The following is a 17,824-nucleotide window of genomic DNA, read 5'->3' as shown; positions in this document are numbered from 1 at the left end:
CCCGGGGTAGGCCAACCTTGGGGGTCGTCCCAGGTCGTCCTCTGTGTGGAATCTGCATGTTCTCCCCGTGTCTGCGTGGGTTTCCTACCGGTGCTCCAGTTTCCTCCCACAGTCCAAAGACATGTAGGTCAGGTGAATCAGCCATACGAAATTGTCCCTAGGTGTGTGTTTTGTTCTGTGTGTGTGTGTGTGTGTGTGTTGGCCCTGTGATGGGCTGGCGGCCTGTCCAGGGTGTCTCCTTGCCTGCCGCCCAATGACTGCTGGGATAGGCCCCAGCATCCCCGTGACCCTGAGAGCAGGATAAGTGGTTTGGATAATGGATGGATGGGTCAAATGGCAATGAACTATTTCGCTGAACTATTATAATACATGTATAAAACATTTTGAGAAAGTCATTATCGTTTACAACCATACCAAAGTAAAGGTGTAAACATACATGTCCGGGTAGCAAGGTGGTCTATTCTGTTGCCTACCAACACAGGGATCGCCGGTTTGAATCCCCGTGTTACCCCCGGCTTGGTCGGGCGTCCCTACAGACCCAATTGGCCGGGTCTGCGGGTGGGAAGCCGGATGTGGGTATGTGTCCTGGTCGCTGCACTAGCGCCTCCTCTGATCAGTCGGGGCAGCTGTTCAGGGGGGAGGGGGAACTGGGGGAATAGCGTGATCCTCCCACGTGCTTCATCCCCCTGGTGAAACTCCTCACTGTCAGGTGAAAAGAAGCGGCTGGCGACTCCACATCTATCGGAGGAGACATCAGTCTGCAGCCCTCCCCGGATCGGCAGAGAAGTAACGACCGAGGGTGGAGCAACGACCAGGACGGCTCAGAGAGTGGGGTAATTGGCGAAATCTCCAAGTGAGGAGAAAAGGAGGGAGGGGGATAAAAAAAAGGGTGCAAACATATTGTCCATAATGATTAATTTGGTTATGGTTTGAGTTGCGCTCTAATTACTAGATTTGGTTGTGAAATCGGGTGAAATACCCGTTTTCCATCCTCAGAACAGAAAACGATGGTTTCTTTACCTCCTTTCACCCGTCCTTCCTAGCAGGGGCTCCAGATGTCTGGATTAACCGGACCTCTTGCTGGTGCTCCACTTCAAAGGCCGGCCCCTCCAGAATGGGCTCTCACGGCTGGGAGCCGAGGGCCCGCTCGCCTGTCAAAGCAGGCCGTCGGGGGCATTATACGAAGGCAGCCATATAGAAAGGCCAGGACAATGAAAGTGTCAGCGAGAACCTGAGATTAGCTTCCGTGATGGATGAGCATTTTATAGCGGCTTGTTGAAGCGCTGCCTCAGTCACCTGGAGAGGGCCAGGGGGCTGGCTGGTAAGATGGTGCATGTGTGTGTGTGTGTGTTGTGTGTTTTTTTTTTTGTGTGTTCTCACGTGTGTGAATGTATATATTTACACACACGCATGTGTATTGCATAGGTTTACTGCACATTTTAATGTCGTTCGACCGTGAGAGTCTGTGTGCATGTGTGAGGTGCAGGTTTTAATCCTGCCGGTGTGTGTCTGAGCTGGGTTTAGGGACTGACCGAGGTCCTCCTGCCCGCCTAAAACACTCCACTGGAGCACACCGTCTGCTTTTCAGAGCCATGTCCCCTCCTCTGGCTCTTAAGCTTTTCCGGTTCGGCCCCCGGGACACCTTGACGGGCCCCTTTTTCTGCTTGGCGATCATTCAAAACAGGTCTGTTTTTGTAGCATCTGAGTCGCTCGCTTATCCGCTCTCGTGTACTCTAAAAAAGTCACACGACCGAGTTTTGGATCCATTCGCCGTTCTTTGGTTAAAAGCCATATTTTGCACCTGTACAGATGAACTCAGATCCATTGTTTATTTCCACAATTTACAGTATTCCTATGCTAGTGCTACACTGTTACTCCACCCCCAAAAAGAATAAATGTGTGTTAAATAAAACGAGATAAGGGTTCACAGCGTTGAGCGTCAAATCTTTCCATCATATCATCTCAGACTCCAACCTGGACTCTGTGGCATCACACCCAGCCACCTTCCTATCTACTCCATCGCACCCTCAAGATAGCTGAGCTCGCATGTGTGTGTGTGTGTGTGTGTGCGCGTGCATGCGTGCATGGGTCCACACACGTATGCACATGTGTGCTTGTGCGTATCTCGAAATGATAAGTCAAAAGATGTGCCAATGTTTTCCCCAGTTCAGAGGAGAAATACGGCCTAAGAGGCACGCAACCACCATCCACAGACATGTGAGGGGGCTGCCAGTTCATGATTGAGATTGATGATACTGGCTAGCGATGCGAGGCTGTGGTTTTGATGATAGCTATGGACATAAGCGGAGATCGGAGTGTTATGAATCCAGATATGGAATCTTTTTTTTTTTTGTATAATAATAAAAAAAAATCTGGGGCGTTTGGGTGGCGTAGCAGTCTATTCTGTTGCCTACCGATACGGGGATCGCCGGTTCGAATCCCCAAGTTACCTCCAGCTTGGTCGGGCCTCCCTACAGACCCAATTGGCCATGTCTGCCGGTGGGAAGCCGGATGTGGGTATGTGTCCTGGTCACTGCATCAGCACCTCCTCTGATCGGTCAGGGCGCCTGTTCAGGGGGGAGGGGGAACTGGGGGGAATAGCATGATCCTCCTATGCGCTACGTCCCCCTGGTGAAACTCCTCACTGTCAGGTGACTCCACATGTATCGGAGGAGGCATGTGGTAGTCTGCAGCCCTCCCCGGATCGGCAGAGGGGGGTGGAGCAGCGACCGGGACGGCTCGGAAGAGTGGAGTAATTGGCCGGGTACAATTGGGGGGAAATTGGGGGGGAAATGGGGGGGGGGTCTGAGGCCAAAAACCTTACTCTTTCCAGGTTCAACTTACTTTATTTGTACCCGTAGGTAGATCTGGTTTGAAGGAAGGGGGCACCCGTCTTGACACACATTTTACAAACACCACAGACAATAGGCAAACACGATGAAAGTGCAATGTTGCTGCAACGTCTTTGTGCCCCAGTGGGGATCTGCTGTGGTTCAGGTGTGTGTCAGGAGGGTCACTCATGATTCATGTCAGCGGCTGGTCAAAGCTATACCCCATCACGCCCAGTGCGGCAACATCCATCAATGTAAGAGCATCTTGCACTGTCAGACACTTTAACTCAAGTTTCACTGTCTCCTTCACAGAGAGCAGAGGGCATCCTGACTTATGCATTAGATGGGCACAAGGTGTGGGTGACGTGATCCTGCTCAGATGTCTGTAATAGACCTTTCTCCGAAGTCACACCGGGCTGTCTTCCCCCGTCTTTAGCTTCGCTCTCCAGTCGTGTTCCCATCTGCTTTCGGCATCGTCTTGCTTTCAGATTCTGTGCAATTTCCCTCAACCAGCCTCTTTACCTATGTCATCTTTCCCTCCTCCCTCACTCAGTCTTTTCCCCAACTCTTCACCCTCGACCCCATCTTTTCTCTCATCTCCTTTTTTTCTCTAACTCTCTTTCTCTCTCCCCCTCTCTCTCTTGCACTAACTTGCCACTCTTTACTCTGTAATAGGTGAAGGAATGTATTCTGTGCCAGGGACGAGTGTCTCTATCTCTCACCATCTGGGTAATGGCGCTGTCATTTAGCTGCCGTGTCGGCATCTTGAAGGGCTGTTGAGCAGCGCAAGAGTGATGTTCCTATAAGACAGCGATAACGCTGCGGTAAAAAGAGAAGCGGGCCCAAGGAAATTTCAAGCGCCTCTTTATCCCCCCCACTGGCCCAACCTCTCCATGCCCTCATTCTGTTTCTCTCTCTCCATTCATGATTGCAGAGACTCTAATCGGGCCACGCTGTCAGGGCTGCGATGTGTTTTTGGCAATCAGTCAGCCAGAGTTGAATGGTACTCCATCATGTGGTTTAGCATGCCGCTATGGCAAGCCTCTCACCCATTGACAGTGCATCGGGACAGATATAGGGCCAAGGCGGGGGAAGGAGAGAGGGAGAACGGAGGAAGTTTTGGGCTTCATTTTTTACTTAAAGGGAGACATTCAGGATTTTCAACATTATCTGTAGGAATGACACTCAGTTAGCCAGCCAAAATACTGAGCAGTCTTCTGTGTGTGTATGAAACACCACTGAAATTACTGATTGGCTATGTCTGCCAGTGATGTCACTGGCACTTTCCACCTTTTGGTGGCTTTTCAGGGACTCACAGAAGACTGCTGAGTATTATGGCTGCTAATGGAGCGCCATCCTTTTATATATACACTCACTGGCCACTTTATTAGGTACACCTTGCTAGTACCAGGTTGGACCCCCTTTTGCCTTCAGAACTGCCTTAATCCTTTGTGGCATAGATTCAACAAGGTACTGGAAACATTCCTCAGAGAGTTTGGTCCATATTGACATGATAGCATCACGCAGTTGCTGCAGATTTGTCGGCTGCACATCCATGATGCGAATCTCCCGGGCCACCACATCCCAAAGGTGCTCTATTGGATTGAGATCTGGTGACTGTGGATGCCATTTGAGTACAATGGACTCATTGTCATGTTCAAGAAACCAGTCTGAGATGATTCGAGCTTTATGACATGGCGCGTTATCCTGCTGGAAGTAGCCATCAGAAGATGGGAACACTGTGGTCATAAAGGGATGGACATGGTCAGCAACAATACTCAGGTAGGCTGTGGCCTTGACACGATGCTCAATTGGTACCAAGGGGCCTAAAGTGTGCCAAGAAAATATCCCCCACACCATTACACCACCACCACCAGCCTGAACCGTTGATACAAGGCAGGATGGATCCATGCTTTCATGTTGTTGACGCCAAATTCTGACCCTACCATCCGAATGTCGCAGCAGAAATCGAGACTCATCAGACCAGGCAACGTTTTTCCAATCTTCTATTGTCCAATTTTGGTGAGCCTGTGCGAATTGTAGCCTCAGTTACCTGTTCTTAGCTGACAGGAGTGGCACCCGGTGTGGTCTTCTGCTGCTGTAGCCCATCTGCCTCAAGGTTCGACGTGTTGTGCGTTCAGAGATGCTCTTCTGCATACCTCGGTTGTAATGAGTGGTTATTTGAGTTACTGTTGCCTTTCTGTCAGCTCGAACCAGTCTGGCCATTCTCCTCTGACCTCTGGCATCAAGAAGGCATTTTCGCCCACAGAACTGCCACTCACTGGATATTTTCTCTTTTTCGGACCATTCTCTGTAAACCCTAGAGATGGTTGTGCGTGAAAATCCCAGTAGATCAGCAGTTTCTGAAATACTCAGACCAGCCCGTCTGGCACCAACAACCATGACACGTTCAAAGTCACTTAAATCAACTTTCTTCCCCATTCTGATGCTCGGTTTGAACTGCAGCAGATCGTCTTGACCATGTCTACATGCCTAAATGCATTGAGTTGCTGCCATGTGATTGGCTGATTGGAAATTTGCGTTAACGAGCAGTTGGACAGGTGTGCCTAATAAAGTGGCCGGTGAGTGTATATATACATATACATATACATATACATATATATACATATATATATATATATATATACACACACACACATATACATATATATATATACAAATATATATATACACACACACACACACACACACACACACACACACACACACACACACATATATATATATAAAACTTTTTTAAAAGAAACACGCAACGGTAGGGAAAGTGCTCAACAAATAAGGAGCAAAATAATCCAGTGAGTCAAGTAGATTCTTTATGAGACAGTACAAGCCTGTTTCATGCCATAAGCAATCATCAGCTGTAAATCACACATATATATGTATATATATATATGTGTGTGTGTGTGTGTGTGTGTATATATATATATATATATATATATATATATATATATATATATATATACAGTGCTGCTTGAAAGTTTGTGAACCCTCCAGATATGGTCACTGTTTTTGTAAAAACATTAAAATAAGCTTATTACACATACATCCAAATCCCAATTTGTAAAGCACACCTTCCAAATAATGGACACACACACAAAAAGAGATATATTTTCATTATTTAATTCAACAAAGGTGGTTTATTTCACAAAAACTGAAAATTTAACATGTGCAAAAGTATGTGAACCCTTGTATTAGTAGCTTGTGGCTCCTCCTTTTGAGGCCATTACTTCAACCAAACGTCTTCTGTAACCACTAACCAGTCTCTCACATCTGCTTATGGGGATTTTTGCCCACTCTTCCTTGCAGAACTCAGCCAGTTGAGAGAGGTTGAAGGGACATCTGGTATGTACCAACTTCTTCAGGTCTCGCCACAACATTCAAATTGGATTAAGGTCCAGACTTTGACTGGGCCAATCCAGAGTACGAATCCTCTTTCTCTGAAGCCATTCCTTTGTAGTTTTGCTGGAATGCTTTGGGTCATTGTCTTGTTGCATAATCAATTTTCGTCCCAGCTTCAACTCCCTTACTGATGGCAGGAGATTCTGGTCATGAATTTGTTGATATGCCGGAGAATTCATGGTTCCTTGGATAATATGGAGTCGTCCAGGTCCAGAAGCAGAAAAGCAGCCCCAGAACTTCACATTTCCACCACCATGCTTCACTGTTGGGAGGAGGTTCTTTTCTTCATATGCAGTGTTGGCTTTTCCCCAAACTTGTTAGTTTTGATTATGACCAAATAATTCTATTTTGGACTCATCTGTCCAGAGAATGGACTTCCAGAAGGCCTCTGGTTTGTCCAAGTGCTCCCTGGCAAAGTTGAAACGGGCAGCTTTGTTCTTTTTTGAGAGCAGAGGCTTCCTTCTAGCAACCCTCCCATGAATGTCATGGCGATTCAATTTTCGTCTGATTGTAGACTCATGCACATTTGTCCCAGATGCTACCAGAGAGGTCTGCAACTCTCTAGAGGTGATGTGTGGGTTGGCCTTTACCTGATTTATTATTTTTCTGGTGCTTCTGGGTGATAGTTTTGATGGGCGTCCACTTCTAGGCAGAGTTGCTGTCAGGTTGAAGGCCGTCCATTTGTAAATTATTTGTCTTACAGTGGATGGATGGAGCTGGAATCTTTTGGAGATGGTCTTATAACCCTCCCCAGACTGATGGGCTGTCACTACCCTCTTCTTCATGTCCTCGGATATCTCCTTTGCTCTCGGCATTGTTGATTTGTATGGGACCACAGTGGTTTGGTTGATTTCCTCTCTCTTTTAATTAGTGCAGGCCAAACCCTTTCCCAAAGATATCTCATTTCATTGGTCTGCTTAAATGATTAATTAAGCACCCAAATGTGTTTCACCACAGTCTGTTACCTGCTTGACTTAACCAATGCAGCTGGGGGTTCACTTACTTTTGCACATACACTAATTCCATGTTTCATGTAGTTTTTGGGCTACTTAAACAAGTCCCACTAAACGAGTACATGCAATTGATAAACATATATCTGACATTTCATACATAAAAACTGGTGATGATAAAATAAGAAAATCATGGTAAAACAACAGAAACATCTAAACTGCTCAAGGGGTTCACATACTTTCAAGCAGCACTGTATATGCGGCACGGTGGAGCAGTGGTTAGTGCGGTTATCTCACGGCAAGTAGGTCCTGCATTCGAGCCCCAGGGTAGTCCAACCTTGGGGGTCGTCCCGGTTCGTCCTCTGTGTGGAATCTGCATGTTCTCCCCGTGTGTGCGTGGGTTTCCTCCGGGGGCTCCGGTTTCCTCCCACAGTCCAAAGACATGTAGGTCAGGTGAATCGGCCATACTAAATTGTCCCTAGGTGTGTGTGTGTGTGTGTGTGTGTGTGTGTGTGTGTGTGTGTGTGTGTGTGTGTGTGTGTGTGGGCCCTGAGATGGCCTGGCAGCCTGTCCAGGGTGTCTCCCCACCTGCGGCCCAATGGCTGCTGGGATAGGCTCCAGCATCCATGTGACTCTGCACCTCCATGGCTGTCTTCAAATTCTCTCCTATACTATTGCTCCCTACCCAGTCGTCTGTCCTTGTTTCCTCTCTCTTTCACTTACTTTAGAGTTTATCAGTCACAGCTGTTTATTTTCACCATCTGTTTTAGGATCCTCTGTTTTATCTTTGGTATGCATGTATACAGACACATGTCGGCACACTGGAGAACACACATGTTCATCCCTACCCAGAGTTCAACAGGCTCAGGCGCTGCTGTTCACATTGCTTTGCCGTGGGTTATGGTAGAGGCAAATAGATATCCTTACAGGCCATTGACTGAGAGGTTAATAGCCTCCTGACCCAGCATATTACTCCTCCTGTGGCTCCTCAGTCCTCCAGCTCTCTCTAGACCCAGTTCAGGCACTGCTGCCAACCTGCAGCTCCTCTGTCACGTTTCAGTCAAGGGGAGGTGGGGGCGCGGGGGTGTGGTGGTGGTGAAAGGGTAGAGGAATAAAGGAAGAGATGTGAGGCACAGAGGGAACACAGCGAACATCCAAAGCCAAGGCGGATTGGAGGAGAGGGAGATGCAGAGAGATGAAGCAGAGCTCGGGTTGGGGATGGGGGTCGCGGGCAGAGGAAGGGAGATGTGGAGACTAAACAAAGCATTTTTTTGAAGGCTTTTTTTGGGCGAGATAAAGCAGGCGAGTGATAAGACGGAGGGCTGCCGCAGCCAGAGGTCCGATCCATCTGAGTGAGTTTGGGGAATGCGGGGGGCGGGGGGGGGGATCTGGACATGAAGGCCCACGGTTCTCCAGCACAGCAACACGTCGAGCTCACTTTAGTATTCAAACTCTGCTATAGAGCTGTTGTCGCAGGGACATCGTTGTCATGCTCCTTACTGCCAAGTAAATCAAACGGATACGGGATGACATTTTGTAGGTGCCTATTGGTGTAAGAAGTGATTCAACAATTCATTCGGCCCTTGGATTGTACCACACTGCTATGGACTCCATCCTGGGTGTAACACACAGGGATCTGCAGCACTATTGAAGTGCATTTCTGAATCAATTTGTGTCCACCCTTACAGATTTGTAGCCAACTTATAGATTTTATAACGTAAAACAAATAATCTACATGCTCATAAACATCGAAGGCATAAAACTCGAATGTGAGCCATATAGCTATAAAAAAAAGGAGTGGCCATGGATCATTGTCGATTGTTCTGGTAGTAAAAAGAATTGATTTCATATCTAAAGCTGTTTTGTAACTATTTTTCTTAGCACAGCCAGATTATCGAGATAAGGGGCCTCCATTTGTGTGTTTGGCCTTTTAAACTATCATCAAACTACATGGCTCTACATTGTGCAGCATCTCAGCCTCCTGTCTCCCGCCGTCTGATGCAGCTTGTTAATGCCGGCGAGCATTCGTACCAGAGGAATAGGCTCAATGTGACAACGCGTTATCAGCGACAGATCCTATTGTACGACAGGCTTCCCCCAGAACAAAACCATGCTCACTGAACAAGAATAGATTTAGCGGAATAGAGAACAACAACATGCCATGATTGTTCTATCGGTTTAGTGTGCAGACGATGTGGAGAAGAGGAATTTGTGCACAGTTTCAATTCAGTGCACGCGGCAAATTGGAAGGTGGCTTGGCGACGCGAATGAAAATCCACCAAGAAAACCGTCTTTTCAAATCAAACTTATTTTCAATACTAAGGAATCTATATCTATATGAGTGCCCAATAATCCAGGTAAGAAAATGAAATTGAATCAGTTGATCCGTCAATAAACGTTGTATGCAGATGAACTGATTCAACCCTCTGTGATGATGAATCTATCATTCCTCATAAGCAAAACTGACGTTGTCCTCGATAATTAAATGGCAACGACTCGACAGACAAACTTGAAAAGGTGATGAGTAAGTAAACCGATTTTACAGGAGGACGGAGAAGTCAGATTTAAATGAGACCGTGCACATGCAGAGGTCTTCTCCACATCCTCATCCATCAAATAGACCCAGTTTGAACAGCTCAAATGTGCATATTTCAATTCCCTGCATAACTTCCTTGCACAGTCTTGGCTTGTTAATTATTTTTTCCAGATGACGTTTTCCTCATCAATCTAGTTCTCATGTTGTTAGCATTACCGGACTGCTCACTTTGCCCTCAAGCTTACCAATTTCAGTTTTATGTCATTTTAGAGACTCTAATCCCCGTTAGTGAGACACCGAGTTTCCGTACGTCTCTGGGGAGGATGTTGACAGACAGACAGCCTCGCTACATACAATTTGTGTCGCTCATAGCTCATAAATCCATACAGCTCTTGGGGCGAGGAAGCAACAAGAAGCTCAATTATAATGCTAACAAGAAACGTATGTGTTGATGGTATTTTCCATTACTGAGCAGGATGTAGTTAAGAAAATAGTATTGATGTTCTAGTTCAAGCGAAACGTATGGGTTTTGATTAAAGAAAACAGTTTTAAAATGTGTTTCTGAGGGTTATTTGCTCTTTATCCATTACCAGTGGTTGTTCACATGCAGAATTTACTGTCTGTCTGTCTGTCTGTCTGTCTATCTATCTATCTATCTATCTATCTATCTATCTATCTATCTATCTATCTATCTATCTATCTATCTATCTATCTATCTATCTATCTATCTATCTATCTATCTATCTATCTATCTATCTATCTATCCATCCATCCATCCATCTGTCTATGTAACCATTCTAAAGTGCATCGGGTCAATTTGAACCTAAAGCAGTAAATCAGATATATAAAATGTGGATTATATTGACCATTGACATGAATCTACTCAGTTTAAAACGGTGTGAGAAGAGTGTAAGAATTGACGTAATCAGAAAATTATACAGATATGTTACTAAAACATAGAGTAATTAACTTTCAGAGGCAGTTGTTAATGAATGTAAGTAAGTACATGCACTTTTCATCTTATAGCCTATCTGCCTTGATTGACTGACTGACTGACTGACTGACTGACTGGCTGGCTGGCTGTCTGTCTGTCTGACTGACTGGCTGGCTGACTGACTGATGCCAATCCCACTTTGGCCAGCCTTTCTGAAAGTTGTTTTGGATCCCAGACAGAGCTGTGGTGGAATACGGGATTAACTAAGGGAGCTAGTTCTGTCAATTTGTATGTCCAGCATGACGCTGCTGGCTGACATCTTTGCCAGACTTGGTGGGCATGCATCCACACCCAACAGCCTCAACGCTTTGGCAAAGATGGGGGGTAAGATCGAATCTTTATAGGATGCACTTTCCAGTGGGCTCCAGCTTGAGGGAAACTCAAATTCCTTCTGGTTTTAAGCCATGAAGCAATTGGATTAGATGGGGATATGTTTTCCCTTGCTATGCTGTGTGTATGTGTGGCTCTTCAGGCAGCCTTGTCTGTTAAATTCAAGTCTCTGTGTGTGTCATTGTGGATGCGTGTAGTAGATGTTTTGGGTCCACACTGTTATGATTTTGTTTGCTTTGTTTTTCGGTCTGCTAATGCCATAATTTGCTGGCATTCGGCGGCTTTGACTGCTCTTCATCCAGCCCCCCATTTTATAACAGCTCACAGATCAGTCAGGGTGCTACTTCGCTTCGCGCAAACGCCGGTTGTGTGGGAAGCAGCCGTATGTTTAAAAGCTGTCAGATCTGAGAAGACAGAAAGGTTGTGATTCACGTCCACCGAGACTAATGTCTGTGCCACTGTCCTCATACTCCTCCTCATCCCTCTGGCACCCGCTCACTAATGCATTAATCTCTCCGCCTGACAATTGCATTGGGGGGGGGGGTGCAATAATCGTCCATCAAGTCCGGCTTGAGGCCCAGAGGCCAACTGTGAGGGAGGAGGGCTCTCATATCCACCCAGCTTTATTGTCCCTCACACAGCCCACCACCCGGCCAGACAGTTATGCAGGGAGGGAGCTGGATGTGCGTATAAAGCCACTTGTAAGCAGAGGGATAAATGTCAGTCACTCAAAGACCCCTGACTGTCAGGGAAGCCTTTCTATGAGCGTAAACAAGCTCCCCGTTCGCAAACTCTCCCGCTTGCCATTGAATCCCTTTAGCTGTACTGTCATTTTTTTTTCTTTTTTACAAGCTTGTGAGAAGACATTCATGATGTGGGAAATGTTTATGCATGCATAATGGTCTTTGCTTGAATTTCAAGTGATTTATGTTCTGTGTTTAACTATCTAAGCTGAGAGTCAACAGCTCCTGTTTGTGCAATTAGGAGCCCGCTACTTCTGTGGGTTGTTTTTTATATTTTCATATCTGTCAGCTCTCAGGCAGATATTCTTATTTTACAGCCAGTGTGTCTTTTTTGCTTTTCCTAAATGGTCTTTTAATGACACGAATGAGTCATTTTTGTAAAGTAACCATCACATGTTAAATCACATCACTATGTATTTCTTGATGTCTTATAGACATTGACAAATAGATGCTGCGTGGATATAGCGGTTGCTTGAGCGTGCCCAGCTGATTAACTTGTGTTGGACGTGTCTCACAACAGCCTGCTCCACAAGCCCTGACTTTATCCACTGTGCTTCACTACAGTCTTGCACCTCTTCCATCACCTTTACATGTTTCCCTTTTTTCTGCTGTCCCTCATATTTCACCCTTTCACGGTAACATGATAAGCTTGTCTTGGCCGGCCACTTGTGCACATATGTGTGCATCCATGTGAGAACCATACAAAGTACTTACGGCATAAACACACTATTCAAAATGTATATGCAGATTATACAAAAATACATACTAATACAGGCACATAGTACATGCATACTCACTGAAAAACACACACACACACACACACATATGCTGCTGATTTCTGTAAACTTGTGTGTCGTAATCTTTAACTCAATTTAGGGTCAGTTTACTTAAGACTATGTGAAAACTGATCCACACTCCTCAACCTATTCCAGACTTGGCTTATGAAGCCGTTAATCAGAATGAGACATGCAGATGTTCCTCCTCTGAGTATCCTTGTATGGTTTCATGTTGAAGATACTGAACCCATAATTACACGTTCGAACTCGAGAGGTAGAAGCATCTGTGTGTGAGGACGGAGAGAGGGAGAGAGAAATATTGGTCAGGTCTATGCGGTAACCCTAGATTTGCAAAACCCTCGCGGGATTTTTAACCCAACCTCAACCTCAACCTAACCCTAATCTTAACCTAATGCTTATCTTGCATTATCTCTCAGTGTACTTAACATAGAATAACAGCACTACAATCTTCAGATAGATACACAAGGGTTGACTATGTACAGGCAAAATAAGAGGTGATAAAGTGCAATGGTCCAGAGAATATGGCCTGGCGGCCTGTCCAGGGTGTCTCCCTGCCTGCTACCCAATGACTGCTGGGATAGGCTCCAGCATCCCCGCGACCTTGAGAGCAGGATAAGCGGTTTGGATAATGGATGGATGGATGAAATAGATGTTAACAGGTTACTAACATACATGCCTGAGGTAGATGGACATGACAGAGCATACCAGTATATGTACAACGTACAGTGCAGTATATACAAAATGGTTAGATTTATTTGACTGTGTTAAGCATTCATTTGAATGACAGCCTGAGGAAAGAAACTGTTTTTATATTTGGTTGTTTTGGGGTACAGTGCTCTGTAGCGCCTACCAGAGGGAGGGAGTTGGAACAGGTTGTGACCAGGATGTGATGGGTCTGCAGTAATGTTGCCTGCCTGTTTCCTGAATCTGGAGGTGTATAAGTCCTGAATGGAGGGCAGGTTGGCACCAATGATTTTCTCTGCTGACTTAACTGTCCGTTGTAGTCTGTACCTGTCCTGTTTGGTGGCCGATCCAAACCAGACAGTGATGGATGTGCAGAGGACAGACTGGATTATTGCAGTGTAGAACTGAATCAGCAGTTCCTGAGGCAGGTTGAACTTTTTGAGCTGATGGAGAAAGTACATCCTCTGCTGGACCTTTGATGATTGTATCTATGTTGGATGCCTACCTTAGGTACTGGGAGATTGTGGAACCCAGAAATCTGTAGGTTTTCATTGCAGAGACCGTGCTATTGAGTGTGGTGGGAAGGGGGGGGCAGTGTTGGTGGGCTCCCTCTGAAGCCCACTGTCATCTCAACAGTTTTGAGCATGTTCAGTTCCAGGTTGTTATGGCTGCGCCAGAGGGCCAGCTAATCAACCTCCCGCCTATGCAGACTAGTCACCATCCCGGATCAGGCCAGCGATGGTCGTGTCGTCCGCAAACTTCAGGAGTTTAACAGATGGGTCACCTGAGGTGCAGTCACTTGTGTCGACAGAGAAGAGGGGAGAACACATATCTCTGGGAGGTACCAGTGCTGATTGTTCAGGTGCTGGATGGGGTTTTCCCCAGCCTCCCCCGCTGCCTCCTGTCTATCAGGAGTGTGCGAGAGTTTCACAAATGCGGAGTTACCATTTAGACTCGAGCAGAAATATTCAGACAGTTGAGAGATTGTTTCTATTTCCTGACTGGCATTGTATTAGCTTTACATGGGAATGTCCAGAGATTTACAATAATTGCTGTTGTGATATTGATATTGCGTATTTTGTAGCATAAAAAAAATGACCATGTGTATAGAAACAATTTTAATAATTATGGGGACATGTACATCCCAGTAATCACAGGCACATAACACGTTTATTACTATTATAATAAATCCTTGTAGGTTGTACAGTTACAAGCATAGGTACTGTTTCCTCACTAGACTCTTGTGTCAAATGATTTGACTTAGTTTTCTTGGCAAAATAAATCATACATATCCTGTTCTGCCTAGGTATTGGTGTGTTTAAGTTTGTAAAGTCCTATTTAACACATCAGGAGCCTTACATGTTTTGTTTGAATCTTGAAATGGAGGCATAACAAGTTCAATCTTATGGTTATTCAATAAAAACTACCCCATGCATATCCACCTCGGTAATAAACAAGAGGCTGGGAGAAAATTCCGGAATCAGGAACAATTTATTTGTCATTTCATCTTATGCACTATGTACACAAAAGAAACGGAATTCCGTTTCCCCCTGCCCACAGCGGCACAACACAAAAGACAAAAACACATACCCAAAACCCTCCAAAAACAACACCACCAAAAACAAACAAAAACAAAGCAAAAAAAAAAAAACGGCCAACAACACAGTCCGCCCAGTGCAACACAGTCCAAAAACTCCACCGTCCACAGAACGAATGCCAGACAGGATGAGTGTCGGACAGCCGGTCTGCATGGGCTAGCACAGCGCTGTGTATAGCGAGAGTCTGGCCATCCTTTGCTCTTTGCAACACGCGCTGTGATTGGCTGAGAGTCTGTCACATGCTTGATGGGCGCCATGTGGCCTACCAATGTCTGGTCTGTCATCATGACGGTTCAATGATTTTTCCTGCGTTTTCGGCCCATTTCTCGCCAATTTGTAGCAGTTGAAGGAGAAATGGTGTGTTGAGCAGCTTGGAGGAGGGCAGTTTGGACCGTGAAGAGTCGCAGGCTAGGCTGGTCCCCCTCAGCTTATTTCTACGTGTGCTCGGTGAATTCATTTCAGTGTTTACGATTTTTCGATAAAGTAACGTCCCTAGAGCAACGCGAGAGTATGTAAGGTATTGTTGTGTGTGTTTTTACTAAGCCTATCATTCCGATCTGCCTCAATGGCGATTGACCAGGTGGATTCAGTGCCTCCATGAGGGGTTTGAATCACAATACAGAGCCATCCATCCATCCATTATCCAAGCCGTTTATCCCAACCGGGGTCGCGGGATGCTGGAGCCTATCCCAGCAGCCACTGAGCGGCAAGGGGAGAGACACCCTGGAAAGGCCGCCAGTCCATCAGAGGGTCAACACACACACACAAACGCACATTCACATTTAGGGACAATTTAGTATGGCCAACTCACCTGACCTACATGTCTTTGGACTGTGGGAGGAAACCAGAGCACCCAGAGGAAACCCACGCAGACACGGGGAGAACATGCAAGCTCCACACAGAGGACGACCCCCAAGGATGGACTACCCCGGGGCTGTTGCTGTGAGGCGACCATGCGAACCACTGTGCCACCATGCCGCCCAATACAGAGCCATGTTTTCTGAATTGTAAATGTTGTAGAGATGCGCCCTCAACAAACCAGCATTTTAAACTGTTTAGAGAACGTTGGATGCCCCCTGACTGTTGTGATACTTTGTACTACATGAAAAAATATGGCAAATCCCCTTTGCAGTAGACTTTCCCATGTGGTGCAATCCCATTTAATGGAACACACCCGGAGTCTCAACATGGCTTTTTGTATGGGAAAATACTCTTTTCCTGTGACCCTTTATTTTGACAGGGAATACACTAGTCCCCCCCCCCCCACCCCCCATCACTTTAAAATTGTTTTGATATTTTAAAGTGAGAGTCAAGCAGTGCCGGGATTTGAGCCTTGTATGCTTGAGGGAGCCATGTTTGACTGGCCGTCAAGTTGCATTTGGGATCAGTGGGCTTGATGTGGCCTGGACAGCTTTGTCCCTCTCTGCAGGAGACCCCACGGTTGTGTATGCTGCAGTACAGCACAGCTCAGTACACTGAGCCATGGACCGTCACACACCCACACTTGGAGAATGATGTTTGGATGTGGTCTTGATGTTGTGGGTACCCTTTGTGCACTGTGAAAATAAAAATACTCTGCTTTACAAGATCTTCCATGTAAAGTAGATGGTATGCAGTTCTCTAGTGATTTGGTGTTTGGTACCAAGTACCGATACTTTTAAGGTCCTGGTACCAAAGTAGGAAGTACCAACTGAACCAGTAAGGTTTGTCCTAATGGTACTTCTTATCGGTGCATCAGGCAAAAATACATCAGTAACAACATGCATAAGACTTTTTTTCCCCAATGGGTGATGCAATCAGCTGAGAGATTATACATTCTACTAGATATGTTATGCTGAATTTTCTGCAGAAATTGTCCAAAGTCTGTGTCAGTCAATAACTGCAATGCTTCAAAGCTGATAGTTACTGCACATGTTCCTGTACAATATGCTGTGTGCTGGTGTTGATGTCTGGTTGTTATGAACAATTAAACATTTCTGTATATCAAATGTAATGGCGTTGTTGATATTTTGGCAATGAACTGCAATAATAAACCTTATTCCATCATGACAAACAAGCTACTGTTAAGTGGTATTGTCATGCGCTGGTACCGATAAGGGGAACTGGTATCAGTACTGATATCATTAGATTCTTAATGATACCCAACCCCCACTAGTGATGTAATGCATGGTGCACAGAGTTATTAATAAATGGCCGTTCGGGTAGTGCAGCGGTCTATTCCATTGCCTACCAACACAGGGCTCACCGGTTCGAATCCCTGTGTTGCCTCTGGCTTGGTCGGGCATCCCTACAGACACAATTGGCCGTGTCTGCAGGTGGGAAGTACAGTTGGGCCAAGTACAATTGGGGAGAAAAAAAGGGGGAAAATCCCCCTCCCAAAAAAGTTATTAATAAACCCTAATCTCTCTCTCTCTTTCTCTCAGCCCTGAGTCCATGGATCTCGATTTTCTCCCACCCCGGTGTGAGAGACTACTCCCAGCTGACCCTTGACCTGACAAGGAATGAGCTGATTGTGGGTGCCAGGTAAGAGAGCATAAATCCACTGAAACCCTCTGCCCTTTATCCACAGCCCACAATGCCGACAATCTGATACCTTTCCCCGAGTCACTCCAACAATGCGCATTTCGGGTAATGATCGCTATTTAAGTACTCTGTTGAGGTCTTGCTAGACTGAGCCAAGCGTTGCGTTTGGCAGAAGGAGTCGATTTGAAAGAAACGTCATGGCCCGAGAGAGAAAGAGAGAATGTATGAGAACGAATGATTGAGTGTGTTGTCCTTTCTTATAAAATAACAGAAACACACTCACACAAACCTCACACACACACACACACACATACACACACACGGACACACACACAGAAATGCATGACTGTGATGACTCAGACTTAAAGCTGAAAATGATATCGTAAGTGACTGTTAGCCAGTCATGGAATAACATTTC

General features: G+C 45.8%; 1 protein-coding gene across 1 annotated transcript in view; it reads left to right on the top strand.

Moving 5' to 3' along the window:
• Positions 1-17,824, top strand: part of sema5ba (sema domain, seven thrombospondin repeats (type 1 and type 1-like), transmembrane domain (TM) and short cytoplasmic domain, (semaphorin) 5Ba) — a 180,032-nt gene that overhangs the window by 67,627 nt on the left and 94,581 nt on the right. The window contains exon 4 of the mRNA XM_056290159.1: positions 17,307-17,406. The gene's annotated coding sequence lies outside the window, so the exon portion shown is untranslated. The remainder of the gene's footprint in view (positions 1-17,306; positions 17,407-17,824) is intronic.

This window comes from Lampris incognitus, chromosome 11, assembly GCF_029633865.1.
Source record: "Lampris incognitus isolate fLamInc1 chromosome 11, fLamInc1.hap2, whole genome shotgun sequence".
NCBI lineage: Eukaryota > Metazoa > Chordata > Actinopteri > Lampriformes > Lampridae > Lampris > Lampris incognitus.
The sequence above is the reverse complement of the archived record's forward strand: the minus strand, read 5'-3'. Positions and strand labels throughout refer to the sequence as shown.